Raw genomic sequence first — 14,865 nt, 5'->3', positions numbered from 1 at the left:
TGAGCAAGATGTGGGCACTAGAGAATAAATGGGTCTGCAGTTAAGGGCACTAGCTGCTCCTGCAGAGGACTCGGGTTCACTTCTGGGCATCTGGACAGCAATGTACAGCCACCTGTCACTCCAGTGCCGGGGAATCTGATGCCCACTTCTGGCCTCTGCAGATACTGCTCACACACGGTGCACATACATACATACATGCAGTCACTCACACATGTGCTTTTTATTTTAAATGAGCAAGATGTGTTTCTGCCTGTAGAGGCCTCCTAGTGTGGGGGAGGGTTTGAACACACACACACACGCACGCACACACACACACACACACACACACGCGCGCGCGCACACACACACACTCCAGCATCAGTATATCATAAAAGTTCATCTTTATTCAATACTTACTATGAGTTGGGAATAATTTCAAACACTTCATGTGCATGTGTTTGGGTGCAGGCATGCAGAGGCAGGATATGTGAGATCCTCAGGGCTGGAGTTACAGGCAGTCAGGAGCTGCCCGATGTGGGTGCTGGGAGCCAACTTCAGCTCTTCTCCGAGTGTGCGCTCTTAACCACGGGGCTGGCTCTCTAACCCCAGTTTCAAGCACTTCATGTTCATTCATTCTTGTGACCGTTTCCGTTTCCTAGAGGAAGAAACTGAAGTTCAGAGAAGGTAAATACGTTGCCCAAAGTCTCAGAGCCAGTGACAGTGTCAGGACTGGCATTGCTCACTGCAGCCTGGGCTCTCGGGGCACAGTGTACAGCATGCTTGAGCCTGTGCTAACTGGGGCAGAAGGTCAGGGAAGAGAGACGGTCGGTTGAGTGTCTGAGTGAGCGGCGAAATACAGGATGGGCTACTTCCCCGGTTTCCCCAGGACAGGACACAGTGAAACTGCTCAAAGCTGGACAGTTTTCAGTCTCTTAGAAATGGGGGCGGTGGGGGCGGGGAGCCTGTCATCACAGTTATTCAGGCCTGCCTGAGCAATTTAGTGAGACCCTGTCTCAGAGTAAAAAGTAGAAAGAGGGCTGGTAATGTAGCAAGGCCCGACTTCTATCCTAGTACTTGCAGACTGTGGCAGGAAGATCGCTGAGGCTTGGAGGCCAGCTTGGGCTATGTAGTAGATTCCAGGCTAGCCTGGTGTAAGACTTCCTTCAAAACACATTCTCTCGGTCTCTGTCTCTGTTTCGCTATCTCTCTGTTTGTCTGTCTGTCTGTCTGTCTGTCTGTCTCTCTCTCTCCAAGGCAAGAAGCTGAGACCGTCTTCTCTTACAGATGGTAGAGAGCCGGTTAGGACAGGTCTTCAGTCTCCCTGTCTGCCTGAGATCCTTTCTAGTCCAAAGCGTGTCCTAGAGGTCCTCAAGAGGTCACGGCAGAAGGCGACATCTACCCAAGATAACTTCAATCTCCTACACCTCAAATTCTGTTGGTCTTCTGATCCCTCTCTTGTCTCCAGTGTACCAGGGACTCGGCGATGGAGTGAGTGTGCCGGGGACCATGTTCATAGGGTAGTCATGGAAACCCACCTCAAAGGAGAAGGAAGGTGAACATGAGCAGTAATGGTGCCGGAAGTCAAATAATCAGGAAGGATAGGCTGTGTGTGTGTGTGTGTGTGTGTGTGTGTGTGTCTATGTGCATGCATGCCATGGCATGAATATGGTGATCAGAAGACAACTCGTGGGAGTCAGTTCTCTTCTTCCACTAAGTAGGTTCTGGGAATAGAACCCAGGGCTTTAGGTTTGGCAGCAAACATCTTTACCAGCTGAGACATTTCAGACTTCAAACTTGCTGTGTGGCTGAGAATGACCTTAAACTCCTGGTCTCTGTCTTCTGAGAACTGGGCTTTTAGGAGTATACCACCACATTGGCAGGTTCAAGGCCAGCCTGGTCTACAGAGTGAGTTCCAAGACAGCCAGGGCTATATAGAGAAACTCTGTCTCGAAAACCGAATAAAAAAGGTATATCACTGTGCCCAGCTCCACCCTTCAAGTTTGTCTGAGATTTGGGAAGGGATTATTTCTTAATGACATTTTATTTTATATTTATTTTGAGATTTAAATTTTTACTTATTAAAAGTTTTAAATACAAATTAAATTTTAAATTAAACATTTACTTTTCCCTTTTTATGCCAGGTGGTGGCGCACGCCTTTAATCCCAGTATTTGGGAGGCAGAGGCAGGCGGATCTCTGAGTTTGAGGCCAGCCTGGTCTACAGAGTGAGTTCCAGGACAGCCAGGGAAGTTACACAGAGAAACCCTGTCTCAAAAATAAATAGATAGATGATAGATAAAATAAACTTCCTCTTTAAGTTAAATGGTTAGGGTGTTTTTGGCTTTTGTTTTGTTTTTACCTTTTGTGTTTTGATTTTCAAGACAGGGTTTTTGTTTTTTGTTTTGTTTGTTTGTTTGTTTTTCGAGACAAGATTTCTCTGTGTAGCCCTGGCTGTCCTGGAACTCTTTGTGGACCAGGCTGGCCTCAAACTCACCGAGATCTGCCTGCTTCTGCCTCTCAAGTGCTGGGACTAAGGGCTTGTGACACCGCCCGGCTAAGACAGGGTTTCTTTATGCAGCCTTGGATGTCCTGGAACTCACTCTGTAGACCAGGTGTGTGATTAAAGATGTGAACTACCACTTCCTGATAATACATTTTCAATTTATAAAACATCTGACAATTTTATTTGAAAATTCAAGGTTCATAGGCTCCTAAGATAAAATATAAGATACAGGAGCTGAAGAGATGGCTCAGTGGTTAAAAGTTTTTGTTGCACTTGTAGGGGACCTGGGTTGGAGTCCCAGCACCCACACCGTGGCTCACAGCCAGTTCTGGTCTCAGGGGATCAAACAGCCTGTTCTTCGCTAAATGATCCTGCACGCACATGGCTCACAGAAACTCACACAAGCACATACCCGTAGTTTAGAGAGGGTGTAAGCTGCAAAGGCTGGGAATAGCTCAGTGCTCACTGGGACCGAGTGAAGTTTAGGTCTGGTCCTCGGCACTACACAGACATTTACACACACACACACACACACACACACACACACACACACACACACACACACACACACTGTGTGAAATACTGAGGATTAGCTGGGTATGACAGCCTGTGGCTGTAATGCCAATACTAAGACATCTCAGGCAGGGGGATTATAACTTTGAAGCCAGGCTAGACTAACTAGTAAGATCCTGTTTCAAAACTAAAACAAAGGAGCTGGAGAGATGGCTCAGTGGTTAAGGGTACTGACTGCTCTCCCAGAGGACCTGGGTTCAAGTCCCAGCACCCACATGGCAGCTCACAACTGTCTGTAACTCCAAGATCTGACACCCTCACACAGTCTATATACATGCAGCAAAACACCAATGCAAATAAAGTAAAACTAAGTAAATTATATTAAAAAAAACCCCAAAATCTAAAAATCTAAAACAAAGTCAATGGTGCACACCTTTAATCTCAGTCCTCAGGAGGCAGAAGCAGGTGGTTCTCTGTTTGTTCAAGGCTAGCCTGGTCTAAATTTTGAGTTCCAGGACAACCAGAGCTAAAGAGTGAGATCCTGTCAAAAAAAACAAAACAAAACAAAACAAAACAAAAAAACCCCAAAACCTAAATAAGGGTTAGCAGGATGGCTCAGTGGGTAGAGGTGCTTACTCCCTGGGACCCACATAAAGATGGATGACTGCATAAAGTTGTTCTCTCACTTTCACACATGTAGCAGGGCACATGAGTGTGTGCTTTCTCTGCCTCTCATACACATATAAATAAAAATTTAAACTAAAATCAATATAATGAATTAATTAATAAAACCGCATGGGGGGAGCAGGAGAGATGGCTCAGCGGTTAAGAGCACTGACTGCTCTTTCATGGGACCCGGGTTCAATTCCCAGCACCCACATGGCAGCTCACAACTGTCTGTAACTCCAGAATCCGGCACCCTCACACAGACATACACACAGGCAAAACACCAATAAAATAAAAGTAAATTAAAAGAAAACTGCATCATGGACGGGATAAGAACTCATTCACCTACCCGTTCATTCACATAATCCTTAAAGCAGCCCTTAGCTGTGGGGCTGCATCTTCTTCCCATTTTAGAGATGGGAAACCGAGGCTCACAGGATTAGAACACTTACCCATGGTCGGTCAGGGGAGCAAACCTCCCACTTTCCATTTCCTCCTGGGGAAGAGCAGAGGCCTGGGGCACAGAGAAGCCCCCAGAAACAAAGCCAAGGTGGGGGCCCACTAGAGGGAGAAAGAGTTGATTCTCAAAGCACACGAGTGTGGCTGGGGGAGGGGAGGAGGCTCTGGGGACGGAAGGAAGGTCGTGGGGAAGTTCAAGGGCCGTGGGGTCTGAGAGCCTGGTTTGGAGGTCAGGTACTGCAGGAGGTGTCTGGGAAGGGGGAGTCGATGCTTTCATGTTGTTTTTAAGCTGGGGTTGGGGGTGTTTAATATTAATAGTAATGACTCTGGCGGGAAGATAATAGGCCTTAGTCAGATTAGAAGGGGTAAGCGCTTATCATGGCTGCCGAAGACAAGTCTTTCACCTGCTCCTTTATACCCCTTCTTTCATTCCCCCACGCCCCCTCCCACCAGCCTAGAACAAAAGCGGTATTATAGGCCGGGGTGTTTTCAGGCTGCAGCCTCTGAGCCCTCCCCTTCTCCTCTGCCCTCCCCCCTCCCCCAGTGTGAATGAAGCTTTTTCCTCCCGCAGGAGATTAGCTCCGTTTGACAAGGCAGTGAACTTTGGGAGGGGTAAGTGGGGGTCTCCAGAGAGCAGCCATGATGAACTGAGTGAATGCTGCCATGAAGAGACCCCGAGAGAACCCTAAAGACAGACAGACACACGAGGCCGGGGTAGACAGACAGACAGACAGACAGAGGCAGAGGCAGAACGAGCTTCAAGGTGGATCCTAAGACTGAGACACACACACACACCCATGCATACCCACATGCGCACACACACACACACACACACACACACACACACACACCCATGCATTACCACATGCACACATATATGTACACATATATATGTGTACACACACACACACACCCATGCATTACCACATGCACACATATATGTACACATATATATGTGCACACACACACACACACACACACACACACACACAGGCACACACCAGGATGTTGGGAAGTGAAAGAAGAAACATACAGGGAGACACAGACAATCACAAAGCAAAGAGGAAAAGAAAAAAAAAGAAAACAAAACGAATGTTCATCCCTGCCACTGAACAGATGGACCCAAAGAGACAAAAGCAGACGCCGCCGTCAGCAATGAGGGGACAGAAGGGATCCACACACAGGCAGAGTAAAGGGACCAAGGGGCAGAAGGCAGCTGAGGCAACAGGACAGGTAGCCGGAGGCAGAAGAAAGATCGGAGGAATGTCACCCAGAAGCTCCGGGGCCTGCCCTGGCCTCCCGGGGTCTGAAAAGGGTGACAGTGTGGCTTTGGGGAGTGGAGTGTAAGGGGGGCCTAGGCCATGGTGGGGGAGGGGAGGGGGAGCCAAGGCCAGACTGGCGCACTGCCCTGGAGTTAAGTCAGAAGAGAACAGGCCTTGGGGAGTTTGTTGTGCGTTACTTGGCGAAGTGGCCTCCTCGGGGGAGACGGCCCACTGGACACAAGCAGGTGGGTGGTGGTGACATGCGGGGCCCCGGCTCTCCGAAAGGCCCTGTGGAGTTACACACAAAGATCTGGTCGTGTGGGAGTGGCTCAGTTGGCAGAGCGATTGCCCAGCATTCGGAAAACCTGACGCTCAATTCCCAGCGTAAAACCGGGCGTGGTTCATAAGCCCCGCCCTTGTGAGGTGGAGGCGGGATTTGAGTGAGAAGGCCCCCACGGGCTCAGGTGTCTGAACACTTAGTTCCCAGATGGTGGCACTGTCTGTGGAGGTTCGGGAGGTGTGGCCTCGCTGGAAGAAAGGCATCACTCAGGGTGGACTTTGAGAGTCAAAAGGCCTGTGCCCTTTCTAGTCAGTTCCCGCTGCTTCGAGCTTGCTGTTCAAAATATGAGCGCTCAGCATCCTGCCCCAGCCACCACGCCGGCTGCCTCGGCCCAACTTCCTCACCAGGTTGGACTCTTAACCACAGGACAAACAAACTCTTCCTCTGTAAGTTACCTGAGTCACAGAAACAGAAAAGTAATTAATACAAAGGATCGTAAGTTCAAGGTCATCCTCAGCTACATGCAGTGTTTGCGGCCAGGTTGGGGTATATGAGACTCATCTCAAAACCAACAAGCAATGGGGACTGGAGAGGTGGCTCAGTGGTTAAGAGCACTGACTGCTCTTCCAGAGGACCCAGGTTCAATTCCCAGGAGCCACATGGCAGCTCACGACTGTCTGTAACTCCAGCTCTAGGGCACCTGACACCCTCACACAGACATACACACAGGCAAAACATCAATGCACATAAAATAAAAATAAGTAATTTTAAAAATGCAACAAGTAACAACAGCGAAAGACTCATTACTGTTTATGGCTGGATGTGGAAAAAAATAACACCCATTTCCACAAGTAAGGTCCCCACCCTTGTCCTTATGCCCAAATATGTCAGTGACACCATATAACGAGAGAGCTGGCCTGTTAGGAGAAAATCCCAACTTCACTACCACGTGACTTCAGATAGGGGACCTAATACATCTCACCGTGCTTTTCCATCTGTAAAGTGGAACTAGCCACAGCATCTCCCTTGAGAACAGTTTCAAAACTCACATTAGGGTAAGGAGCTTGGGAGCATGGAACTGGAGACCTATTTATAGTCTGAGGCCCTGTTCTAAAGTGTTTTTCACGTATACTTTTATTTCAGAGCACCCTTCTATTCATAGACTATCCAACATGCGCTAGAGCTCCGGCTGGAACAGACAGTTGGGGCTCGCTCACCAGCGCCTCTTGCACTGACCTGTCCTTGTCTGTAAGCTCTGCAGTGCCGGCTTCCCAGCTGAGAAGGGACGCTCAGCCTTTTGGGGGAGAGGCTGTGTATATGGCTGGTGGGGGTAGGTGGGGCAGCGGTGGGCTGGTCCATGACCAAAAGCTGGCTCTCTAGGAGGAAATCCTCATTTGCCCATCTCCACGCTGTCCGTATTCCCGCCACTGGAAACTCTGAGCGACCAATGTGGTATTTGCGAGTCTGGGCGTTAGAAAACGATGTCTGCTATGTGCCCAGCAAGGCCACACCACACAAACGGGCCCCCTTAGTGGGGTCTGTCTATAAATCCCTTTTTACCTTGGAGCTTCCGGCCTCATCCAGGAGAAATGAGGGGATCGTAGTGCCCAGGCTGGCGCTGAACAGCAGGTTCTCCCCAGCGGCATGGACACCAGCGCAAGCTAAGAAGCGGAGATGTGGAGGCCAGCACGGTGACTCACATCTTACAGTTCTAGCTCTTGGGAGACAGGGGCAGGAGAATTAGGAGTTCAAGGCCAGCCTGGACTACATGAGACCCTAATCTCCAAACTCAAACCAAGAAACTCAAGCAACAACAATAAGAAGCTAAAAGATAGGAGAGAGATCCCGGGGAGCAGAGGCAGGGAACCCCACAATTTGGAGGCCAGCCTGGCCTACCTAGCAAGCTCCAGGTCATCATGAACATCATGAGGCTATCTTAAAGGGGGAAGGGGACAGAGAGAGGGGTTCAGTGGGAGGAGGTCAGGCTGCCGTGGCAGAAGTCTGATGAACTGACCTACATAAAGTGGAAAGACAGAACTGATTCCACAAAGTTGTCCTCTGTTCTCCACAGTGCACCCCAGCAAGCATGGCCACCCACCTCATATCAATAATGAAAAAAAATTTTTTTTTGAGACAGGGTCTCACTATGTAACTCTGACTGGTCTAGAAGTCACTACATAGGGCAGGTTGGCCTGGAACTTACAGATATCCTCCTGCCTCTGCCCTGTCTTCTGGGATTAAAGGTGTGCATGACTACCCAACAATAAATAAAATGATGCAGGGAGATTCTCGCTCCAGGGGACAGGACATGAAGTTGGGGCCCAGCGGAGGGGGACTGATCGTTAAAAACGTTGCTATGGTTTCCTGAGGGTCAGGTATGGTTGTGGGAGGAGAGAGGTCAAGCACGGTTCTAGCATTTTAGCCTGAGTAACAGGAAGGCTGGACTTCCAGAGTGAAGTGAAAGACGTAGAAGGAACAGGCCGGAGGACAGACTGGAAGCGGGAGGTGGTTGGTTACCAGCTCCAGTGAGGGACTCTGGCCACTGGGGCAATCGGTGAGGTGGAACCTGTGTATATGGAAAATGGTGAGCCGGGGGAGCTGGCACTGATTGTGATTTTGACTGTAAAGACCCGAGAAGTGGTTCAGTGTGTAGGGTGCTCACTTACTGTGCCCAGATCCCAGGATTTGATGCGGCGTGACATAAACCATGGACAGCGGATGCCTGTCACCTCAGCACGTAAGCGGAGGAGCCAAAGGCCATCCTCAGCTACATAGTGAGTTTTGAGGCTAGCCCAGGATCCATGAGATCTTCCCTCACCCCAGGAAAACACCATCACAACCAACTATTGTTTAAAATGTGATTTATCTTGGTGACTAAAGTTATGGTCCTCCACTCCCGTGAAGTGTCTTGCTGGGGTCAAGGCCCTGCCTGTTACCCGATGTCCACGACTCCCAGCTGTTCTTCCTGTGCAGACTTGAGCTAACGGGGACATCAGCTGAGGAGAGACCATTCAGTGGGTGCACCCTGGACAAGAAATGTGGGAAAGCTCAAGTGCCTGTGTGGGTATGCTGCCGGTCGACCGAGTGCCAGGAGAGTGTGCACCCGCCAGCCCCGGCCCACCTGCCCATGATGGATGACATCTGTCTCCTGCTTTATTAAACTCAGCCAAGGTTCAGCCCTGGATTTGCAAACAGCTTAATAAGCATTTGGAAGGGATGGGGAGGCAGAGGCCTGGATTTCAAGGGGGTTACCAAGACCCAGACAGGAAGCAGCTTTTGCCCCGAGTGAGCTCCAGAAGGGAGTCAGGTGTCCCAGTGGGTGAGGGGTGGGGGACAGAGGATTTGGTGTCACAGAGGCACTTGTGGCCCAGAGAGGAGGGCCATAGGCCTTTGCTGTAAGCCTCTCTAGCATCACCGGTCACACACCAGGGAATGTCCTGGTCACTGCTGTGAGGCAAAGCAGCACATAGTCTGGCTGAGGAAGAGTGGATGAAGGGAAAAGAGATTGTCTCCATTATCTGGGGGTTCTGAACTGAAGAGGGCAGGGACACAAAACAGGCCTCCATGTCTCGTGTGTGTGTCTGTGTGTGTGTGTGTGTGTGTGTGTGTGTGTGTGCCTGCGCACATACACTTGTGTGCACGTTTGTACAAGGCCAGAGGTCCACGTCAGGCATCTGTCTCAATCAATTTCCACCTTACTTCTGTCTCTACTTCCTCAGGGCTGGGATCGTCGTCATCCGCAGTGCCCAGCTTTCTCACGTGGCCGCTGGGCATCCACACTCTGGCTCTCACTCTTGCGCAGCTGTCAGTTTACAGACTAAGAAAGAAAGAAAAGCAGGAGTTTTGAATCAGGTCCCTTCTGAGATTTATCAGTGTCTTATGTAGCCCAGGCTGACCTTGAACTTGATTTGTAGCCAAGACTAGCTTTAAATCCTCAATTCTCCTGCCTCAGCTTCCCAGTGCTGGTAGTACTAGTGTATGATGCCAAATCGGACTCCTTCTAACAATTTAGTATCTTTTGTGGCTGAGAGGTGGCTCAGACTGTGAGGTTCTTGCCACGTAATCACCAGAACTAGAGTCTGATCTACAGCACCCGAATAAAAGGCTAAGCACACTTGTAATCTCAGGACTAGGGAGGCACAGTAGGACTCCTGGGCCCCACTGGCCAGTCAGTCTAGATGAACCAAATGAGTACATCCCAGATCCTAGGGAGAGACTCTGTTTTGTTTAAAAACAAAACAAAACAAGTTAGAAGGGTCCAGTGAGATGTCTCAGGGGCTAAGGGTTCTGGCTGTACAAGTCTGGTGACCTGAGGCCCATTCTCAAAACTCAAATAAAGCTGGAAGGAGAGAACTGACTCCACAAAGGTGTACTCTGACCTCCATGTGAGTGTCCTGCCCCATCACGTACACAGACACAGTAAAAATATAAAAAAATAAACCAAGAAGGTAGAAGAACACCTGAGGCTGACCTGTGGCTTGCATATGAGTGCCCCCCCACCATATACACACAGATTTTTGTCCTCTGATAGCTTAGGGTGGTCTGTGGAGTCGCACTGCCTAGGCTCAGCTCCTGGGACCACCACTCTCTGGATGGGCGGGTAGACGATCTTGGTCTCTCTTGTTCCATCAGTTAACCGGGAACAGTTGGTTTTTCTACCTCATAAGGTTACAGGATGATTACCCGAGGGAAGGAATTTGTCCCATGTGAGTGGCTTAGAAAGTTCCCGAAACGTCTGTTGGTGTTAGCTGTCTCATGGCCGCCCGTGGCAGAACAGACACAGAGGGTTCTAGAACGTTATAATTGGCTTTTTGTATTTTACCAAATGCATGTATTTATGAATAATACCAGCGGCAAACCCTTTTCCCCCAGGAAATAAAATGGCCGACAGGAAGCTAGAGGCAGGCCTCAGTCTCAGCACTGCGTCAACCCAGCCGCAGGGGCTCCCATCCTGGCGCTCTGCACCCAGGCCTCACCCCCACCCCTGTAGGCGCTGTTCCTGGTCCTCCCTGCCTGCGTCCCCTGGGTCTGCTCCTGGCCCAGCCCAGAGCTTCCCTTGCCCAGCTGCAGGAGCCAGGCACGGGAGCCCCAGCTCAGAGCTGAGCTGGGCTGGGGGCCAGCCCCACATCTGGCATCCATTACCAACGGTGGCTGCCGAGTGGACTCCTCTGCCTGTCACTCACCTATCTGCTGGGGTGACAGAGGAGATGTGGAAAAGGTTTTCACAGCTGGAATAAATTGAGGGGAAGTGGAGGGGGAGGGTCAAAGAGAGACAAAAAACAACATTGAACTCAAGACAGAGAGAAAAGACAGTATTTGAGGAGGTAATGAAGAAAATATGTGTGTGTTCATGCACCCGGGTGTGCATGTACATATGTGTCTGGGGAAGGTGTGAGTGTGTGCCTGTGTTTGCAAATCAATGTGTCTGGAGAAGCATGGATGCAAGTAGATTTGTTTATGTGTCTATGTATGGTACTTACCAGCGTGAGCACCTGTGTGTATGTGTGTGTGTGTGTGTGTGTGTGTGCAGTAAGTGTATGTATGTGTCTGGGATAAGTGTGTGTGTGCAGTAAGTGTATGTATGTGTCTGGCATAAGTGTGTATGTGTGTGTGCTGTAAGTGTATGTATATGTCTGGGATAAGTGTGTATATGTGATATGTGTGTATGTGTTGGCAAATCAATCATGGTCCTTTGTTTCCTGTTGCTTGCATTTTATTTCGGGGTTCTGCCTACACTGATTGAAGCCCAGGAGGTCTATTTCCAGTCCTCCAGGACAAGCCATACATACATACATACATACATACATACATACATACATACATACATGTTTGAGGAAGGGGAAGGCTTGAGGGACAGGAAGAGGGAGGAAGGGAGAAGTCAGGCATCATGGCGTACACCTTTCACCCCAGCATCTGGAGGAAGAGGCAGATAGATCTCTTGAGGTCAGCCTGGTCTACAATAGTGAGTTCCAGGCCAGCCTGGGCTAGGTAGTGAAACCTTGTCTTAAAAAAAAGTGTATGGGGGAGGGGGGAGAGGGAGAACACAAAAGAAAGGCAACAATTAGAAAAACCTGGACTTCAAAACAGAAAAGGTTGTGTGTCCCGAAGCTCCAGCAGCCTCGCCTGGAGCTCACCACCTGGTTCCCTCCCTCTCTGTCTCCCTCAGTGCCCACCTCAGAAGCCGGGCAGCAGAAATTCCCCTCCTCCCCCATCTGCTCCCCATTGACACGACTGAGCTTTCAATTGCCTGCTCATTAGTCACCGGGATCCCCCCCCAGCCCCTCCCCCGCTCCTCCACTTCCCCTGAGCCAGGGTACAAGGGTCTCAGCCCCCTGCTAAGTCCTTGTCTGCAGCAAACTGCTCAGTCATAACCTCATCAGACACAGAGGAACTGGGCGTGAAGACGCCCTCGGAGGCCTCTGAAGTGTGCTGGAGGGGGCCCCTGACTGTGAGCAGCCCACTTTCGGCGGTGGCTGCCCCCTCATAATATTAGCCCTGTTGAGTTCATAAAAGCCCCCTCTAGTGTTACAGCGTTTGAGAGACTATTAAGTTTTAAGGCTTTGGACCTCCGGGGAGGAGGCACCATGTCATAGGTGTGGCAGTCAGAGGGGTCGGACTGACTGACAGGGCCCGGGGAGGACTGCACCGGCTACAGGGGCCGTGGAGAGGGTTGGGAGCAGCTTTAGGGTCGGGGGGCTCTCCAACGTTACAAGTTCACGGGTCAGAAAGGGACTGCTCCCATGAAGCACCGGGCTGCGGGGCTCTCGGGGCCTCTGCGGGGCTCTCGGGGCCTCTGCGGGGCTCTCGGGGCCTCTGCGGGGCTCTCGGGGCCTCTGGGGGGCTCTCGGGGCTTCTGCGGGGCTCTGGGGGGGGGCCCTGGGCTTTTGTGTATGAATGCGTGTGTAGATAGAGTAGAAAGGGCAAGGTCAAGCCAGGAGTTTCTTCTCTGGTGCCATTCACTTTGTTTTTTGAGACAGAAACGTTTACTGTCCTAGAGCTAAAGATTCACTAGCCTGGGCAGAACTGAGGCCCAGGGATCTACCTGCACTGGTAAAAAGCCAGATTTGGGTCATCGGTAAGGCCTAGAGAGAAAAGCTTGCCATGATGACCATTTCCCATCCCTGGAACCACAGTGGAAGGAGAAAACAGACTCTGGAAAGTTGCCCTCTGACCTCTGTATTCACACTGTGTCACTTGTGGGGCAGCATGCATCGTGCAAGAGCACACACACACCCCCCCACACACACCACACACACCACACACACACGGTCTTCCTCTCTCCCTCCTTTCCTTCATTTCTTGGTGTTTGAAACAAGGTTTCTCTGCAGTCCTGTCTGTCTGTCCTGGAACTCACTTTGTAGACCAGGCTGCCTCTAACTCACAGAGATCCGCCTGCCTCTGTCTCCAGATTAATGCTGGGATTAATGGTGTGCACCACCACTGCCTGGTCTTTTTTTTTTTTTTTTTTTTAAATTTATTTACTTTAAAATGGTGTTTTGCCTGTATGAGGGTTTCGGATCCCCTAGAATTGGAGTTACAGACAGTTGTGAGCTGCCACGTGGTTGCTGGGAATTGAACCCCAGTCTTTTGAAAGAGCAGCCAATGCTCTCAACCCCTGGGCCATCTCTCTAGCTCCTCCCTCCCTCTCTCCTTCCCTCCCTCCCTCCCTTCCTCCCTCCTTCCCTCCCTCCTTCTTCTTCTTCTTCTTCTTCTTCTTCTTCTTCTTCTTCTTCTTCTTCTTCTTCTTCTTCTTCTCTCTCTCTCTCTCTCTCTCTCTCTCTCTCTCTCTCTCTCTCTCTCCTTTTTAAAGGCTCAGTGGTGTACACCTACAATCCCAGCACCAGGGAGGGAGGAACAAGAGGGTCCATGCCTTTTGCTGTTCATCCAGCCTGGACAAATTGCTGAGCCTTGCGTTTCAAAAGATAAGGTGGAGAGTGGCATGCACTCGCATATGCGTATGTTCACACTACATACACATCCCTCTTTCCACACACATAGAGAAAGAGACAGAGATGGATGGTTTCCTAGTTATTCCTAGCATGCGCTCATGGCCAGTCCCTCTGGCCCCGCCCTTCTTCTCTGGACACGCAGTGACATCCTCATTGGCTGTGTGGAAACAGCTGAGGAACAGTCACTCTAAAGCACTTAGCACGCAGCTGGCCAGTATGGAGGACTCCTGGCCTCTCAGTTACTGTGGTGGTATCACCATTTCACACCATTGTCCTCTCATGGGCTGGAAGACCTGCCTTCAGCCCGCTGAAGAGGAGTATCTCCCAGAGAGCGACCACCCAAAGGAGTTAGTGGCACCCAGAGTTCACCTGGAGGCAAGAGGAAGCTGACGAATGCTGCCCCACAACACTGTCCCTGAGTCTTTTTTTTCTAGGCCTGTGACTTGGAGGTGACAGTGATAGCAATACCTTGCATTTATAGAGCGCTGTCTTTGGAATTCCAATTTAATTCGACAAATATTTGCTGTGTGCCGAGCATGTGAGCAGTTTTCAGATTGATTACTTTCTGCTAATAGGTAGACTCTCTCCCCTGGCCCTCGCCCCACACCCCAGCCACCTACTTGCACACTAGTGTGAGCACAGACATGCACACATACACGTGCACACTGAAGGTGGCCCTTCCTGCCACCTCTGCCTTCAGAAATGCTGTTGACTCAAGTAAGTTCACCTTGGACTCTGAGTCTGAGCAGATGGAGTCGCTGACCTCCGAAGCCACCCTGCAAAGCCCTCTCAGGAAGTGTGGTCCCATGGGTCATAGAAAGGTAGGAGTCTGGGTGATTATCACAAAGACTTGGGGGCCACCAACCCCATTCAAATTCTTGCTCTGCTTTGACATTTGGACAAGTGACAACCTTTTGGTGCCTCAGCTTGGTTGTCCTTACAGAAGTGACAATGACAGCCACCTCTTAGGGTCCCGGTGATGAGCAAGGAGGACGCACGGGAGACATTAGCAGCTGCTGACCGGACATGCAGGACCGGTTTCCCGTGGTGACAGTTCCTCACAGGTGGTACCTGAGCACCTCTGTGAGGGGACCCAGTGGAAATATGTGTCCCTGGGTTGCTCACTGTCAATCCTTGAGGGTATTTCGCCATCCCTGAAGATGGACAGCTTACCACCTTCCTGAGAATATATTTAACAGATTTTAGAGTTAAGACCAGTTCAGGGCCACATCCCAGTCCTCTCCCTATGAGCATC

The sequence above is a fragment of the Peromyscus leucopus genome, chromosome 16_21, assembly GCF_004664715.2.
Source record: "Peromyscus leucopus breed LL Stock chromosome 16_21, UCI_PerLeu_2.1, whole genome shotgun sequence".
Taxonomy (NCBI): Eukaryota; Metazoa; Chordata; class Mammalia; order Rodentia; family Cricetidae; genus Peromyscus; species Peromyscus leucopus.
Note: the sequence above shows the minus strand (reverse complement) of the source record.